The sequence below is a fragment of the Lonchura striata genome, chromosome 10, assembly GCF_046129695.1.
Source record: "Lonchura striata isolate bLonStr1 chromosome 10, bLonStr1.mat, whole genome shotgun sequence".
Lineage (NCBI taxonomy): Eukaryota > Metazoa > Chordata > Aves > Passeriformes > Estrildidae > Lonchura > Lonchura striata.
Window position 1 is genome coordinate 14426243 of NC_134612.1, and position 19521 is coordinate 14445763.

Sequence of the window (19521 nt, forward strand, 5' to 3'; positions counted from 1 at the left end):
ATATCGCACATTCTTTATTAAAGGACCATATTGTTTAGCTTGTCATGATAGAGTTGCTTTTCCATAAGTACATTAAGTGTGGGTACTCAGGGGATATTTTCTTCAAAGCAAGTGGAAATTCTGGGAAGAAACGTGTTATAACAACTGTCTATGGTTAAGAATGAGAAATTGTAGAAAGCTTGGATGTTCCCTGAGGAATTGGGTGCTATATGTAGCATTGTGGAAATGCCATCTGAGGACGGTTATGAAGTAAAACGCTGCATGCTCCAATTTATTTAATTTCATTTTATCTTATTTTACTTTATTTCCCCTGACACATTGGCTAGAACTGGAGTGTTAAGTGTTCATTTTATTTACAGTACAACGCTATTATAGTACAACATGTGTATGTGACCTAAACCTCAAGAATTACATATAAAGAATTAATATGGAAAAAATTATTAGGTGGGTACAAGTTTGGGAGCATATCATAATAATGTAAGAATTTTCCTCCTGCTCAAATTAGAAGCTCTATGATCTTCTGAAATGAAAGTATCTATTTGAAAAAATAATTCAGGGAGTAAAACTTCAAACTAACGGAATCTCCTCCCTTTTTTTAACCCCCTTTGCATAATATAAAGTCCTTAAACTCTTTTTGCAGCAGTCCTGCTGGCTTTCTGTTGCTTGATATTCTGACCATTTTTGAACCCTTGAACTCTGACAGAGAGGAGGGACTTGGAGAGGTTGTCATCTGATCTATGTAAGAAGGCAAAAGGAATAGCTTTCTCTTTAATAGCACTCTTTTCTGCTTAACAGTTGGTGGGAGATTAAAATGATCTAGGTGGATAAGGCAGGTTAAAGGTCAAGGGACACCACAACTCCCCCTCTTCCCCACATGTCAAAATATAGACAGGTCATTAGAAGTTAAAATTTTGTGCCCCTTTCCAAAATATTTCAGTTTATATATTATCATTTCTATTATTTATGCACTCATTTTTATTGTAAATTCCAATTCTTGAGGGGGACTGGACCCCTACTAGGCTACTGTCCAGCCTGTATAGTCATCAGGTGCTGACATTCTGAGTTTCAGCCATATTAATTGCTGGATAAAGGCTATAATCCTCTCTCTTTGAAGCCCAAGACTGATTTTTAGGCAGTACTTCAAAAGCAGCACACAACCGAAGAGGCATATTTCCTACTAGCACTGAATCAACATGATTTACTCTGTTTGCATTCGTCTACATACGCCGTGCATATTTGGCTGCGCAACAAAAAGGTGTGAGTTGGCTGTAATGTAGTCTAAGGAGAATTTTTTACTCTCCTGAAGTTGATGCATAACCTCATCTGAGACATACCATTCCAGACCTTTGCTTTAAGCATCATTAGGAAAGTATAAACTCCTATATCATGCTTTTGTTACCAATGAAAAATCTTGCCTTACGTTGTTAGAATTTTTTTCCCCCTGCAATATCATATTAAAACTATAATTTAGAGTGAGGCTGTTTCTTAAGCTGTGAATAAATAAGGCCTGTGTTTTGTAAAAGCAAGCCTTTTTGGAAACATGGATTTTAATATCTTAAATACTGCAGCTTCTTAATGAAATGAAGCTGTGATCCAGCAGCAAATATCCATTATTAAGAATAAATAAACATATTGTTTAGCTTGTTTTCGGGAAAAGAAAATGGGTGAAGAGGCCTTTGAATTGTAAACAAATCTGTAGCAATTGCAAAGCTCATGGCTGAGTGTGGTGTGTTCCTCTCTCGTGGCTGTGCCCCTTTTTGTGGCGGGCTGTGCTTGGCTCCTGGCTGGCTGTCCGCAGAGCCGCACTATGGGGACTTTCTCATCCAGGATTTGCCAAGTATACTTAGTGTTATGTTTGAGAAAGATTAACAATATTTCAGATCAAAGGAGAATCCTGCTGCACGGTCTTACAAGATTGTCATTCACTTCCATTATGGCTCATTTGCACAAGATTTTCATGTAATGTGTGCCATTGTTTTGATGGCAGTGATTTGACATAAAGACGGGGCCAAAATGCATCTCCGAGCCCCACTCCACCGGGCTGGGGGTAGCTGGGGCGCAAAGAACTTGCCAATCATAAAATGCAACTTTGTCTCGGTTATATTAAAGCCTTTATCAGGTGGGGAACTTTTCAATGAGCGTGGATTCAAGGAGAAAAACTATCAATGGCTGGTTTTTATTAGAATGTAGTCGCTGTTTTAACCAGGTAAAGTTTTGGTTCATGGGGAATACAAACCTAATGCAAAGAGCAGTTTTGGTCAGCCACACATTCTGATGGTTTTTTGTTTCTTTGAAATGTGGAATTTGTTTTACAAATGTTGGAGACCCCCACAACAGGAATGATGCATGAGAAATTTATTTCTCCCAAAATTTATTGTTTATCCTAGTAGCTTCATTTTAAAAATCAGATTTCCCAGGTGGGTGCTTTCAGACACTTTAGAATGCAGATGCATTAGACTGTCGTGCAATACAGGAGTCAATAAAATTTATTAGAGAAGAAAAGTAAAGTATATCACATAATCTTCTTCAATTATTTTCTTTCAAGTAATAACTTTTTAGGTAAGGTCAGATTTTATGGGTAAATAAATGTTGAGCTTAATAAAATTGCTTGAGCAGTTCAGTTTGATTTAAAGTCACAACCTGGAACTGGACAAAGCCTGTTGCTTTGGCTTTAATACACCCTGTTGAGCTTAGGTAGCGCAGGAAATTCAGTACAGGAGCTGATCCAGGATGTCTGATGCCTGAATCTGTAATTCCCACTGAGGTCTAACTTCCAGTGGCTCCAGAAAAGGACTGCAGGATGACCTTCCTTTCCTGTCCAGCCAAATGCTTTAGCTATAATTATTCAAGTTTAAACCAAAATTTCAGCTATAACTGTAAGTTTCCTGGCTTTCTGTGGGTCTAAATTGTCATTAAGTTTTTTATTTTTTTTTCCATTCTTTTTTTAGGCATGGTAGTTTTTTTCTATCAGTGGGGGGAGAAGAGAAAATGTGAATGCATGAGAAGATGTAGTATGTTGTACAGGGATTTAGAAAACAACTTACTTCAAAGACCTAATGATATTTTTAAAGCTGTTAGTTATGTGTGTGGAGGTATAATGCTAAGAAATGCATATGTAAAACTCAAAAGAAAAGTTATTGTGCAGAAGATTATTTCAAGATATAAATTCTCCTGGTTTTTGTGGGTATAAGTAGTTAATAATTTGTTATGGGCAAAGCACCTGAAACAACTAGATATGAACTGCAAAGAATATTTCAGAAAGAAAGAAATGTTGAAGAATGGCACTGAAGTGATGTGTTTCAAATTGTTTTCACACTTTGCATTGCAAGTTACACTTAAACACATCTGGTGTGCTTTTAAAATGAAAATAACTGAAATATCCTTATATGAAAATGTGTGATGGAAGGAACCTCGTGGCTGGGTTATGAAATCTTGGTAAATGGACTGTAAAGTGGAAACAGTGAAAAACATTTCACTTTGGTGACGATAGCTGGCATCTCCCTTCTAGACTGCTACGAAAAGAATTTATTTAAGGAAATTCATCACATACTGTGGAAGGTAGCATCTATATGTCAGCAATTCCACTGACATTTTATGGAAAGCTTAAAAATACAAACATTAAACTGGTAGATCCCTGTTTCTCTCCCTGCTCAGGAAATGCTTGCAGAATACACGAACAACAGCGCCCTCTGCACCTGAAACCCCTCCGGTTATTAAACCCAGACGTTCCTACGTGCTGGAGGAGCCTTTAATTTCAATTACTGCTTTTTTCAGCTGCTGGTAGGTATAGCTGGGCAGCGGGGGAGGGGTGAGAACATTCAGCTGTATTTTTAAGTGCAATGTAACTTTATGCTATTACCTGAAAGCTTCAGCACCCTTAGGTACAAAATTTACAGCAATACATAATTTAAAGTTACGTAGAAAAAAACCAAGCGCAAAATAGCAGCAGAGATGTTGCGCTTTTGCATTCCCTACAGCATAATTTAGATCCCTAGTGCTGCACTTTTGCATTCCCTACAGCATAATTTAGTTCCCCAGTGTGTCATTAACAGTGAAGTACATCACAGTCTGGAGTTTTGTTTTAGTGCAGGCTGCCTGTGTTGTTTTAATAATTTTTGAGTCTTCAGATATTAGATAGAGAATCAGAATTATCTGTTTCTTGTAGTGCTAAAAGACTTGTTCTGAGGAGTTTCCAGAATCCAGTAATAAAGCCAGAGACTGATATGACAGGATTTCTTGACTTGTTAGATATAATGATGCATTTTAAATTGGAAAACTAGCTATTTTTGCAAGATTCAAGATAGAATTATGCAAGGAAGTAATTATTACCAAAATGTATTAATTTGAAATAAGTATTTTATGTTCCTACAATAATGCATGTAAGAAAAAGGTCCTGTGTGAAAAGTTCTTGCATAATGTTTCTTGAAGATCAAAAAGAACAAAAATGAATTCCTATGTACTATTTATATAAGCAATTAGGACAGCTGAGAGGCTAATTAAGCCCATAATATACTTTGCTTATTTAATATACTTTGCTTATTTCTATAAAAGGCACCGGATGAGCTGTCCAAAAAACTCACAGCAGAAGCATAATATTTCTCTTAAATTAAAGCAGCAGTTTTTAGATACTTTCCACCACAATTTATTTCTTCAAACCAGAGGCAGTGAAATATTAGAATTACATATATATATTATATATATCCATGAAGTATAGGAATGTATCAGGATACTTCAAAAATTTAAAAAATAGATTATCTTTTTTTCCCAGTTTTTCCCTGGGAGTAATTTAAGACTTTGCTTTTTCTCATCCCTCCCTTAGTCAAAAATTCTTTATCTTTAATATGAAAGAAAGTCCTAATCACAAGTTTTGTGCCTGATGAATTTTAGAAATGTTAGGGTTATTTCTGCATGGATTACAGTTTATGCATTTAAAGAAAAAAATGTGTGGATTGTATGGAAACTATTATAAAGGACAGTTTTTATAAAATAAAGTATCAAAGTTAACACCAAAGAGTGGTACTCTCTTGCTTTAATAGAATGAAAGTAGATCTACATCTGCAACTTAATATTAACGTGACAAAATTTGTTTTTAAAATTTACTCATTTAAGAAAGGCAAACTGTCTTTGTCACATCAATTAAGAAGCAGAAAAGTAGAAAGCCTAAAATCATATTGCTTCTGCATATGAAACAAATACTTTCTAAGAAAATTCAAAGACATATCTGAATGCTAATGTAAGCTTAGATTATTGATGTGAAAGGGATTTAACAATCAGAAAACAATAGTTCTTTGTTACATTTCTACTTTTAAGTAATTTAAGATGCTGCTTGGAAAGATATGAAGTCTCACGAAATTTTCAAAGACAAAGCAGTAATGGCTCTTAATATCACTGTGTTCATTTTAAGAGCAAATTAAAAAAGAACAGTGCAAATAATTGTTTCATATGTTCTTTGCTTGTGGCTGCTGTAATCATCCAGGCTGATTTACAAATGTAGACTTGAAGGTTTCTCAGCTTCCTGCAGTGTAGAAGACTGTTACTTTGGCACTCACACTCATGCCCTTGTAATCACCACTCAAAACTGTGCCCTGGTACTTCCAATTCCCAGTGTCTTGATTGAACACCTCATTCTGTGCTAACAAGGTGTCCAAGGTATTTGAACAGGGGCTGCAGTCAGAAAATTGTTAATGGTTTCACTCATTAAGAGTTGCTGCACTAGTTTTGGTAATTTGGTAACTGTCTAAATTGCAAGTTGATTTTTTTCCTTCATTTTAAATAATGATGCTAAAATTTGAGACCAGGAACACTAACAGCTAAAAAAACCCAGAAGGGTGCTTAAATCACTATATTTGTATTAAAGCAAAGGGTTTTCATAGTAAAAAAGGTATGATTTTATTTTTGAGTTTATGTTTTAAAATTATTGAGAAATACACAAACAAGAATTAAATAGAAATATAAGAACAGAAAATGTTTAAAAAGGGAACAGTAAAGTGTAAACCAGCCTGAAGATCTTAAAGAAATTATTTAGGAAGCAAGCTAATATTAAAATTGCAAACAAAAAAGTAAGAAAGAATTTGCCTTGGGCTTGGATGCACACTTTTGGTAATTGGGATGGAATTATTTAAACCGAAAGGATTTATAGCTTCATGAAACTGTAGTATATGTACCTGAAAAAGGCCTTAGGAGTCTTTAATATTTTTTTGCTGTATTGCAAGCTAAGCAGAAAGTAAGCCAAGATCAATGGGCCTGATCCTGCAATCCATACTCAGATAAGAACCTTTTTCCTATCTTGCCTAGAGCAGCATTTAGAAAGAAATGTATTTTCTGGGGGAAAAAAAAAAAAGCAGTAAAGTATTATTAAAATTCATTAAACAAATGATGTGAAAGAGATTTTACTGTTTGCATCCTCGCTGTCATCTGGGATCAGTAAGTTACTTTCTTGAAGTAGGAATATTAAAGCAGGGAGTAGGTTCTGTTTTCAGACAATATTTTACACCTGAAGAAAATTTTCCCCATGGAGATTTAATATCTGAAGTGGAAATAAAACTTTTCTGAAAAAAAAAAGCAAAATCATAGTTTGCAGGTTTTTATGTACCAAAAGTTTAAGCCACCCCTAAAAACTTGCAATCTATTCCTTTAAAAACAGGATTAAAATTCAGTGAGTTGGCCTCAGCTGCATCTTTTGACCAGGTTCTGTGGTTTTTCAATTACATATAAATAGATATATATATCTTTACAAATAATCTCTCTGTGGCTGTGAAAGTTGCACACACAAACGAAGGGAAACGAAAGGAACCGCTAACACTGGCCACACAGAAAGCTCTGTCAAAAGCACACTATAAACAAACTGAGGAGATATTTTTTTCCCCCGTTGTTTTTCTTCCATTAATTTCAAATATTCTTTGTAACTTTAGAAAGCAAACTACTTTCCAGCACAAGTGTGGATAATATCTTTGTGGTAGGTGGTTTGAGCTTGTTCTGTACTGAACAAGTATACACTTTAATAAAAATCATACCGGAAAGCGTAAAAATAATATTGTAAATATTCTGCCAGATTTGAAATATGATATGATTTGCCCTTCCCAGGAATATTCTAACCAGCAGGCAATACTCATCTGATTTTGTTTGAGCAGAATCTCTCATACAGCTCCTTTAACCGCTGCTCTTTCATAAAGTTATGCTGCCCACATCATTTGTCTCTCAGCTGGCTGGGATATCTCTCCAAGGTACACAGCTCTTGCTCACGATGGAAAAAAAGATTGCAAGTGAAGGAGCAAAATGAAAGCGATGTTTACAACGCTGCCACAGTTTGCTGAGATGTGCCGTGAGCAAACAAGTAAATGTGAGCTGTTGAACAGAACATACAGCTCGAATATTAGAGAAGTGCAACACGTCTCTGAGTTTTACTTTAATTCCTATCTTTATTTTGATTCATGCTTCTAAAAATTTTTGGCATTTCTATTTATTTAATAATGGGAATTATACTGCGGTCTAAAAGACAGCCTATTAATATTCCAATGTATCAGTTATTTTCTGTCTGCCTATTTTACTCTTTGATTACAGCTGCAGTGGGTGTGAATAAATCAATATATTTTAGAAGAAAATATATTTGAGTTTTGTTGTGTGATCCATGTATTTCTGAGCTAGACAATGGAGGGGTTTTTCCTTTTAGTAGTTAGGTCATTCCTCTGGAGCTGATTGTGAAGATAAAATCCTATCTGTATAAATTGAAAACTTGTCTTTTTGAGCTGGAAGTCGAATACAGACCGTGACTTTTGCATGGAAAAATTACAGAAATAATGGCCCCTGGCTGTGGAGGCATTTTTTTGTTTTTCATGAATCAGGCACAAAGTTATTTAAATTAATTCTGGTCTCATCACCCTAATAGAATATCATTACTGATCTTTAGAAAAAATATTAGAAATCAGCAGTGTGTGGATGCAATAGCTGTTTGATCAATTTCCCCAAACAATTTTTTCTTTATTGAAAAGCAAGACTACTGATGACAATAGTCACTCATGATGCACATGCTTCATGCATTTCACACATTATCTTTTTATGTCAATTGCATGGCTCAAAAGTACTAACTACTCTATTGCTTCATGATCAATAGGGACTAATTTATTTACTGTCTTTTGAAAGCAGTCATTAAAGAAAAGAATCAGAAGAAGAAACTTTGTTAATATTTCCATGTAATTAAAAAATATATGACAAAACAGAAATTTTACTATCCAGGCTTCGTCTATGGCTATGCACACCTAAGGTGTTCTGCTCTTCTGACTGGATCCACTACTACTCATACTCAGGTATGACTACATGGACTGCAAGAGAACAGATTTAATTTCTCTGTGACTGCTGCCTAACAGAATGCAGGATATCAGGTACCACAGCTACAGCCATTTAAGTGCTCATACTTCCTTCCTTAAATGTGAATATTTTCTTATTTTTTCCCTTCGCCCTTCTGACACTGATACCTCTGTACTAAGGCTCCTGTACTTCAGCACTTCCTGTTTCAAATGTGTGAAATATCCCCGAAATGGGAGCCTTTCCCCTGAGTGTTCTGGGTTGGTCCCTTTGCCAAGGGATGAGGAAGCCTGAGGTGGTGTGATCCATCCCAGATCTGGCACGCTCTCCAGTGGACCCTTTCTGCATAGTAGTTACTGAGCATGGGCTTACTACATGGCTCCTCTGCTCCTTGACTAGGTGGGAGACAGATTTTGGTGGCCCCAGCTCTATCCTACCCTGAGAAAAGACTCCAATCTAAAGTAGGGGCAGAATCCACACTTTTAAGACACTCTTGAATGAAAAGGGCTGGTGCATTACCTTAACAATAAATGCAGCAGCTGAAAGATAGCCAGTGTGCTATCCTAGCACTGCCAAAAGACAGGGCGTTCTTTCTGACAATCATCAATTCTCCAGAAATTTGTCACTAACTAGAGCAGAAAGAGAACTGAGGTCTTCTTTGGAGGCTCCATTCATTTGCTCATCCCACAGCTCAGCACAGTGCTCCTCCCATCCAGCTCTGCCAGCCCTGAGAGTGCTGAGAAGTGCTGAATTTCCCAGGCACAGGCACAATGGAGGAGCAGGGACAATGGGTGATGATGAGAAAGTTTCTTGACACGAAGAGGAAGTACTTTTCAAAACTTCTTCGCGCCTCCTCTGCAGCACAAGACAAAAAGGGCTGAGGAAAATAGTGAGAGGGAGGATTTCAGTGCTGAGTAGGTGGCTCTAATGTGGCTAAGCCCAATCCTTAGTGAGGAAGCACAACAAGCATTTGGGTTCAGCATTATCCTCACTGGTAGCTTCAGCTTTGCCTTTATTCCAGTATCAGATTTCTCTGCACTTCCTGTCTTACTCACCACTTCGTTGGTTCATACACAGCACTCAGCATGTGCTTTGTAAAAATGGATCATGCAAGATGATGTGGATTTAAATAGGTGTAGTGACTTTTTCAACTGTTGATGGATTCTTCTTGACTGTGTTCAAAACCTCTATTTTCCAGCTGGAGTTAATGGTGGCAATAGAATTCATTACTGGGAAAATTCTTACTGGAGCCAGAATGCTGTTCAAATCCATCTGTGTTTTCCAGGTTGATTGTTTGTTTGTCATAGGGCTTATTTTCCTCCCCCATGTAATATCAAAGATGTGGGCATGATATTTCAGCACAGGAATATCTAGTGCATCAAAGGATCCATAAAAACCTTTGCAGCAACTTGTTGAGGCATGGCAGTTTCTTTGATCCATACCACAGTGACTAACAAGTTCAATATAGTAAGTAAACAATGGGTTACCCATCCTGAAAAAACACCATTTGGAAAGTAGGAAATAGCTCAGCACTGTCAAATTCTATTATTTTTTCTCCCATGCAATTCTTAAATTATATGCATTTTACACAAGCAAAGTCCATCTCCCACTTAAGAATAAAAGAGATGTGGGTCTTTTTGAAGTTTCTGGGGAGTCAGGACCACTTCAGCTTAACTGCAGATTTCATTGGCTGTCAGGGGGATGAGTACCACTATAATGGTTTGCTATAATCACAGGAAATGAGGTTCTGGGTGACGTGGGCAGTGGTGCCATTCACGAGGTCTCTGAAGTGGCTAAGGAATGTGAATCCACTCCAAATCCCTGCTCAGATCAGAGGTGCATCATTGTCTTTCTGAAGAATATCTACCAGAAGACCTTAGTGCTACCATTCTACAGGGAGGGGTGTCTTTGGTAGTGATGAATGTGCTGAAACTATTAGAAGTTTTAGAGATTTTCTTGGATACTTGTAAAGGCACTTTTATAGTTTTCTCAGGTTTTGTCTCTATGCTTTTAAAATCACTCTGTCCTAGTTTTAATCACTATCTAGTTTGGGTTAAAAATGTGCCTCACTTTCCTTTGAGGTAGTAAACCAGAGCTTGAATATTAACTTGGGCTGCCTGTTTGCTCTTGGTTTTCCCAAGCTGCATCCGAGGAAGACAAGATCAGTGTTTGCACCTTGATGGTCCTGTGTGCATGCCATGGGTCTTTGAACTTGCCCCAGCTTAGGACTGGTTCTGGGCGAAGCAGCAGCTGTTTTGGGTACTGCTGTGGGGGAGAAAGGAAGGGCTGTGATGCTGGGACATGCAGTGCTGATGGAGAGCCGGCTTTGGGAAAGGGATAGGGTATTTTCTGCCTCTGTCTTAGCTGCTCTGACATCAGCAGGTACAAGAAACCTTGACATCCCTCACTGCTCTCTGCTTTTGCTCATTGCTCTCCCTTGGATCAAACCCTGTTTCTGTTGCTAAACAGCCTTGAACTGAACTCCTTATTGAGTATGGACTAAAAATCTTCAGTAACCCTCAAATCTTATTGCTAGGATGTTGAATAATTTGCTTTGCATACAAGCCTGGTTTGCCACTCCATAGGTAGCACTGGGGGTCAGTGTACAGCACTGGGCACCATTCCCACTTTTTAACTTGCAAGAGCACAGTTTGAGGAGAAGCATGCCATTCCTCCCATGAAAGCTGTGCCTTCAAGGACTGGACGAGCCCTGAGTGCTTGGAGTTAATTCCTGATGTGTGGCATGAAAGCTGCAGGGTCGAAGGTCTTTAACCAAACATCAGCTACTTCTAACACTGTGGTACAGTGCTCCATGTGTACAGCACAGAGAACAGAATCACCACTATTTTTACCCTCACAATTTGAAAAATCTCAGCATTACAATTTTTCTTATTGATACTCTGTGTATATTTTTGTTTACTAAGTTTTTCACCATCATTGCTCATTATATCCTGCTTTGCACCACCTTGTGCTCTGCCTCTCCTTAATGAATAAACCCTTCAAATTCATTCTACTACTTGCCAGTCCATCTTTGGCCAATATATACCTAAGTTTTTTTTTTTTTAAATAGGTTTTCTCACTGTTGTGAAATAGAATAGCAGAAAACTTCCATAAAATTATTTATTTCTATCTGAAACTACAGAGCTTCCAGTTGCAGTTAGTTAAGACCTATTGTTGATTTCCTCTTCTGGTAATATAAGTGATGTGTTTTTTCATCAGCAGATTCATTTTTTCATGTGAATGGTTTTGTATGTTATATCTGAAAGGAATAAGAAGGAAAAACAATACAATTTAGAAAAAGTGTGACTATGTGGGTAAAGAAAATGTTTGAATTTTTTCAATCTTGATAATAAGCCTGGAATATATTTATTAATGCATCACAGATAAGCAATTTCTATTGTGATGTGTTCTCTCAGAGAAGTGTACTATGGAAAATTGAGAATAATGGGCCGTGTCATGCCTTCAGTCCATGTGCAGAACTCACACTGATGTCAATAGGAGTTCCCTTCACAAACCAAGGCCTATATATGACCTATAGAGTCACTGGTAGAAGTTTCCCATACATATCCACAAAATTAATGGAGCATTGTAATCTATTTGAGATCTAATGAAATACACAACGATTTAAATTGCAATTTAACAGAGAGATGTCAATAGGCATTGATGACTGTCTCCATGAAGACAGCAACATTCATGCTACAAACCTACAGCTTTTGATGGGTAGTGGCTCATAGACTCTAAAAACACATTTTCTCAGAGTATTATTGATTAAGCATCTCAGGAGCCTTAAACATGTGAATTATATCTTTAGTTGTAAAACATAATTTGTCAATCTAAGACTTGATTCATTCTGGAAAGATTACAGAATTCCATGTGATAGAATTCAGCATTTCTTAATTGCCTTACACTTAGAAATTGAAAACCATAACATTAAGTTATGCTTTTGTAGCAGGGGGAGGTTGGAAGGTTGTAGAGTTGAGGTGATTCAAAAAGATGTTGTTTAAAGTTCCTATACTTGATGGTGTTTCATCTGTCCATGACTTTTTAAATTATTTAATGTAATAAAATATTCTGCTTTTGTGTTTGTGTGAGAAATGTCATGAAATAATTAGGGTGTGTGTATTTCACAGCACATAGAGACCAAGTTTTATTACAACAGTGTTTAAACTCTACACCAGAACTTTTGAATCCCACAGTAATATTAATCTGCTAGTGCTCTGAAATATTTCATTCCCTGCTTCCTACCCTCATAAAAATACACAGAGAGCTGTGGCTTATCTTTGAAATTACCCATTGACATAAAATATGAGGAGTATTATTTTCAACTGTGTTTCAAGGAAGTGTTTCTCAGGATGCTTACTAGGCAGAGCAGTTCTGGTCTTTAGGCAGGAGCTCCCGTGATCCTTCCCAGGAATCGACCTCCCTGCTTGCCCTTGCCCCACAGACTGGTGCCTTCTGACAGCACCTGGCTGCTGAGAACTGACTTTCTTATTTCTTCAAACAATAGTTCATCTCCTCTTTTGTAAAATAGTGAGGATGCCATTACCTGTTGTAATGCAATTATCCCTCGATAAAGTGAGACAAGTCCTGGCCAGAATGCTGGAGACTCAATCTTCAGCAAATCCGCGGTGTCCTGAAGACCTGCAATTTTCCAGTGAAGAAAGACCAGAATTTGCTGGACTCCAAATGAACTAAATGAGGAATCCATTCTCCTAAGACTATCTGCAAACCCTGTCAAAATTTCATTTGGTTCTTAGAATTTTTTTGGATATAATTATATGGACTAGACATGACATATGTTCCTTTTATAAATAAAGTGGGGTATGTTAGAGTGATATTACTAAGTATGAAGTATGAAATACATTTCTTATTACAGAACCACCAACAGTTATTTTAAAAAACTCCAAACCACATAGAAAGGCCCAAGAGAATTTACAATAGAATTTTTGAGGTATTTTGAGATTTTGCATTTGGGGTTTTTTGACATCTGCAGGTTGTTTTGTTTAGTTGTTGTTTGGGTTCTTTTTCTGTGGCTTCTCCACCAGTTATCTTGCCAGAAGGTTTATCTGTGAGAAGGCTGGGCAGCTATTTTGTGATGTTTTCACAAAGCAGTGGTCTCATTTACTCCATGACAACACCCCCATTTAATATCCCACCTTAGCAGGGAGATTAATACTTTGCAACTGCATAACTTTGGGATGAAGTTTATCTCTAGACAACATATAAATGCTCCCTGGAAACTATTTAAACCAGGAGTACATATAAAAGCTGTTTTTTCTTATTGTTTCCTGACTTTCTGGACACCAACCAAGACCAGCAAATTCTTAAATCCTACAAATGATTTCAGCCATCTGTAAGTTATAAAAGAACTCTGTTCAACCTCAAATACCTGAGCTGATTTCTGTTCTATTGCAGGTTGTTCCACTGTTGAGCCTGCTTTGGTCTGAAACAGGCTTTGTTTTTTTTTCTTCTTCCTTTGTCTGCTTTTTCAGCTTACACCTTCCCTATGAGAATGATATGAGATGACAAGAAAAGGTTTCTGACCTCACCATCCTCTACTTCCCCCACACTGCATTTGGAAGGGTAATTTATAAAACTCCACCAGTGTAGCCTGGACACTGCTGTCCCAGTAAGGACTACAGGGAGAAAGAACCAGGATCTCGGGTTTGCTGCTTACATTTTCTTTTTTTAACCCTTTCTTCCTGCCACCCTAACAGATAGGTGATCTTTCATCTTACCTTTTTCCTTTGATCAAGATGTAGACATCTGCATAATAGAACAAAATTTTGGTCTAGTAAAATATGAAGCTCGACTTTGGAAGAACAACTGATTTCTATTAAATAAAGCAACACTTCTTCGTCACCACAAAATCACTGGATTTTTTTTTTCCCTAGTCAAGCTTGCTAGGAACATTTCAAATAATATTTTTCTGGACTGAAGCTCTCAGTTCCCAGACTCTTCTCCCTTTTACTTCTGTGAACATAGTGCTATACTGTATGTCAATTTGGTCTTGTTTGTGGGTTCATTTTCCCCTCCATTAGAACAGCATTTCTCTCTTTTTTTTTCCTTCTTCTGATATTGTTCAAAGGCTTCTTGTGATGCCTTGAAAAAAGTTATTGATTGTTAGATCATTTCTCTCATTCATTCAGATGTTTTCTGGTCCCCAGATGGAAACATCACAGCTGCTGCTCTGGAATTCACTATCGACTTCTGTCTCTGGATTATCAGAGCCCCTAGCAAAAAAGCCTGATTCCATGCACCCTCTTTGCCTCTGCTGAGACTTAAAGCTGTTATTCTTCCAGCTCAAAGGAAGTCCCAGTGCCTGTATATGGCTAGAGTCTGGAGCAGTAAGGTCCTACTTTCTCTGAGCTATTTTTCTAGTGCACTGTTTTTTCTATATAATGTTTAAGCTCTTCAGTCAGAGCACCAGATCTCAGACACCAGTCTTGATTTCCTGCCTCCCTCTGAAGTTATTTCTGTGCTGGTCATTTGTTATATGTTTGAGAGCCAGAATTAACCTGAAAATTTAATATTTTTCAAATTCAGCCTTTTCTGACCAGCAGCCATCTGCTCAGACAAAGAAAAATGTGGAAAGGATTGCTGTGTTTTAAATGCTTTTCACCCAATCTCTCAAGGAGAGCCTCTTTTTTAAATTCAGAGAGTTGTTATGATTCAAAGAAAATGCTTATTCTACAGACTGTTTCCTTTCCATTAAAGTTTATTTATACCGCCCTCCTTGTCTGAGGGTATAATTATGAATGATCTAAGCCTGTACTGAAAATCCTAAATTAAAAAATACATCTGTTGCAAGGATTCTCTCACCAGAAACCCTGAAAATGTTATCCTGTCTGTGCATCCATATATCTGTCTGTTTCTCTGTAGGTTATGGCTATCCTTTATATGTTCCAGAAGTAAGTGGGATTAGAGCACTTGCTTCATACTTTAACTGCTGTAGACATTCATGAAAGGAATAAAACAATGTGGAAAACCGAATACATTTTATATTTATTTATAGTCACCTTTCAATCACATTTTCCCTTGTTAACAACTAAAGGGATTAGATTGTTCTTCCCCTTCTAGATTTAGAAATAATCTCAAGTGTAAGAAAACACTATTTAAATGGAAAAAGTTAGAAAGAAAAGATAATTATAGCATGAATGATGTGAACTGCAGCAGTGTTCAGCCACAGCAAGGTGTTTTCCTGACAACAAAGGGCAATTGCTTCAGCCCAACTTTTCAGCATACCTCAGGAAGCATCAGTGAAACACATTTATTTTTAATTAAGGCCAATTCTGTCCCAACATTTGCTTTAAATATGAGGACCAAAGAGCATCAGAAAAGGACATTATTTCTGCAGTCCTTTGAAGATGCTGCCTCCTGATATGCAGCTCCAGGGAGGGTAACACTACACGGACAGTGGATTTACAGCAAAATCTCCACTTGGCAGAAGATATCCAGACAGCACTTTTCTCAGTTGGATTTCACCTGACTAATAATCTTATTTTTCATTTTTTAAACATTACAATGAAACGAGTCCATTAAGATGCCATAATGTTAATTAACATTGTCATAAGTTCTTTGATTTCACTTGCATGCATTTTTCAAAGGTACATTGTGGAAATTATTCTTTTATCCTGCCATTTGCCTATATATCATCTCATGCTGTACTGAAAGGTTAAATGTTATAATTTATGCTAATTTTAATTTTCCCTACTGCCATAGGCAGTACAAATCAAGCAGCAGCAATTGATTATACATCACTGACAGTATAAACCAGAGCAAACATACAGTTCTGTCAATGAAAGGCCTGTGCCAGGTTAGTCATAGTTAGGTTGTTATGGCCTCCTGAGAACAGCCAAGCAATAACGATGATATGAATATTTATTTTGTGCATAATTTTGGATCCAAGCCATATCAATAAATAATTTTCCATGGTACTTTTGTGCCTAAAGAAGTTTGATGGAAATGCTGTGTGCCTCTTGAAGAATTTTGTGTGAGAAATATCAGATATTCATTTGGGCTTTGGCTTTTCAGAGAAGGGACTGATGTTGTAGAGGTCAGGCAAAGTTTCACTGAAGTGTGCTCCTGTATGAGAATATGCAGGTTACAATTACAGGAGAATGAAGAAACCAAGGCATGGCTTAGGCGGTCAAAAGTCAGAAATGTATCACTAGCTTGATATCATCTGGCAGCTAATTTGTTCCTTTGTCACTATCATAAAGAGTATCTTTGGAGCTGAGGAATGATAGTCTGGTTCTCAGAGATTTTCAAAGAACCAGGATAAACACCTAAATTGTTCATTTAGTCGGGTCTTATGCCCTTCCCTCCTCACAGCATAAAGAAAGCAACACATCACCCTGGCTTAGACCCCTTCAGGGCTCATTTTTCTGTTGCTCTGCTGTTCTAAAAGTAGTATTTTCTCCACAATTGTAGCTTCTCTCTAGATAGCAGGTACTTATTTTCAGGGATAAATGGTTCATTCCTTGCTCTGCAACCTACCTTGTAAGATAATGAAACAAAAGAGAGAAACGATGTCGCAGAAGTAAGATGCAGTGGCTAGCAACTGGTACTTCAACATCATGGGACAGAGGCTTAATTCCCATGAAAGGCAAGATGTGATGACTCAAAACTCTTGGACACAGAAGAAAATGCCATTTGGAGGAAAACAGAAATGACCTCTGTGGCTGTTGGCAGTACAGGAGACACAGTCTGGGCTGGGAAATGTGGTCAAGTGTCTCAAGAGCTTTTCTGCTCCTGAACATTCCCCAGCCTGGGTCAAAGGCACTGTGGGCACCTTGCTGGAAAGATCCTGATAGAGGGATCAGTCTTGATCAGATTCAGACAGGGTTGCAGTCTTGCTGGTACATGCAAGAGGACAGTCAATGCCACGTTGCTTATGGTAGAAGGAAATGGAGCATTGACAACGGGATTAGGGAATTATTGCCTGACTTGAGGCCAAGTGGGTAACCCTATGAGACAAAGACAATTACAAAGATCACAGAAGATGGGAAGGAGATTCTTGCAGCAAGGCAGCAACAACTGAAAGGCAAATGTTGCAATACATTTTTTTCAAAAAATAATTGATAAATTTAAGCATAAAAATCCTGTTGACTTTTAATTGGAAGTCAGTTTGAGTGGTTTCAGCACTGTAACTACAATCGCAATTCTTGCTGATTTTTATGTGTCCAAAAGTTATTCAATGTTTGTGTGACAAAGCTTAAAATAGAAATAGGGATTTAGCTTGTCCACATATCAGCTTTGCATTACAACATGATTTTTGTTAGAGACATATTTGTGAATAGAAGTGTTGTACTAAAAGATTAGAATGCTGCTTTTCAAATTCAGTGCTTTAATTTAAAGAAGACACCATTACTTTTTTTTCATGTAGTTATTGCTTCTTGATTTAGAATTAGTGAAACACTGGTTACTTTAACCCAGATGGTTTCTTCCCCACCCATAAGGATTGGTTACTTTAGCACAGATGTCTCTTTTTCTTCCATAAGGCATATTAGAAGGAAAACAAAGATTCACATTTAAGCAATAAATAATAACAAATACCACCCCTATTGGCTTAGATATGTCCAAATCCAAAACCACAGCTTGAAGTTACTTTAAAGTGTGGTGGACCACAGATTAGTTCTTTCATTTTGCTTTCTTTTTAAAAGATTTTACTTTGTTGACATTTTTTGCACAGTTTCAATTGATCTTTATTGAAAAAGAATAAGGATGGAGCAGACTGACAATTTTATTTGACAGATGATTAATAACTTTGCTTAGATCTGGCCTGAAGTATAACCACAAAGTGCTTGATAAGGGATGGATAAAATATGGTTTGCAGGCAGTAGAGAGTTTAAGGGACATAAAATGGCTGAATGGCAATCTTAAAAATGCAAGGTAGAGAGCCATGAGGTCATGTTGGCAGTGTTCTAGTGCCCTTTCATCCCAGGGTTACTCCAACTTTTCTTCTGATTGCTCTTGGCTTGTGGAGGAAGACTCTCCTTTGGTGCACGTGTGGAAGTGTCTGTTTATGAACAGATAATGTCTGTTGTCTGTTTATGAACAGATCTCTTCCTTTGCCCACAGGACAGTGGCTCAGCCTCATCTCCCAAAGTCTCCATGTTGGGCTCAAAGCACCAAGGCTGAATCTGAGATCAGCACAGGCTCTGTGGGACCTGCCTGGGGCCCTTTGGGCCAGCCTGCTTTCCCTTGCCACAAGGAACTCTTCTCCACTTCCCTGTCGAGCACACCAAAATGTTCTCCTTGAAACTCCCCTAAAGTTTCAGCTCCTTGCTTTTCTCCAAAAGGAGGGTGATCTGGCCCAAAGTAAGCTTGAGTAAGCATTTGAAAACCAAATTATTTTATGATAACAATTTTTCTCAGTCTTTTTAGCCCAGTCCAGATTTCATTACTGTGGGGAAAATTTAGTTGTAAGGATTTATATTATGTTTATTTAATTAGTAATTTCTATAAATGAAAAATTAATTTTGTTACTTGTGGGGATGTGTCATGCCAGGAATAACATTTTGCATCTATGGCTTAACACAATACACCATTTTAAAGGACCTTTTCTTAAAATTTAATTTTAGATTTGGGACTATGGAGCATTTAACTTACCTTCAGGAGGATATTTTGAATAAAAATAACAAGAAACTGCTTTAGTAGAATATCAACCATGCTTGACTGATATTAACCATATGAAAAAATGTATGGGACATATAAAATTCACATAAGAGCTACAGTTAAGCCTACTCATATTTTTTTTTTAAATGGATGTCCAAACATTAAAAGTCTGTGTGTTATTCTTCTTAAGACCCAAATATATTTTTGGAGACTGAGTTCCTACTGTTTGCAATAATGAACACCTCATGGATGGTAGGGGAAAAATAAAATCAACTTTCCTTAATGCTACTGTTGGCCAAAGGGAGAGTAAAAAAAAATTATAACAAGATATGTCCTGTAGTAGAACTACACTTTTCCCCATCTCTGGATGGATAATACAGAGTTTCAGGGAAGGCTTTTCACCTCCATCTCCTGTTTTCTTGCCTCGTACCCTGGAGGTTTGCCCTGGAGCAAGTCCCAAGGGACCCAGTGGGGTGTTACGGCTGAGGAAGCTGAGGTCGCTGCTTTCTCCCGGAGTGCCAGGGGGCAAGGACTGACCCAAGTCAATGACAAGGATCCTTCGTAACTTCACTGAGTATTGGATGCTGCCCAAGCAGTCAG

At 37.5% G+C, this 19521-nt stretch overlaps 1 protein-coding gene across 10 annotated transcripts in view; it reads left to right on the forward strand.

The window, feature by feature from the left end:
- Nucleotides 1-19521, forward strand: part of LOC110473922 (uncharacterized) — a 224217-nt gene that overhangs the window by 90168 nt on the left and 114528 nt on the right. For 8 of the 10 annotated variants that reach the window (XR_013340520.1, XR_013340521.1, XR_013340517.1 and 5 more), the window contains exons 1-2: nucleotides 2721-2876; nucleotides 3655-3780. The exons of the other annotated variants lie outside the window; for them this stretch is intronic. The gene's annotated coding sequence lies outside the window, so the exon portion shown is untranslated. Of the gene's footprint in view, nucleotides 1-2720; nucleotides 2877-3654; nucleotides 3781-19521 lie in introns of those variants that run through there. 10 annotated transcript variants of the gene reach the window in all.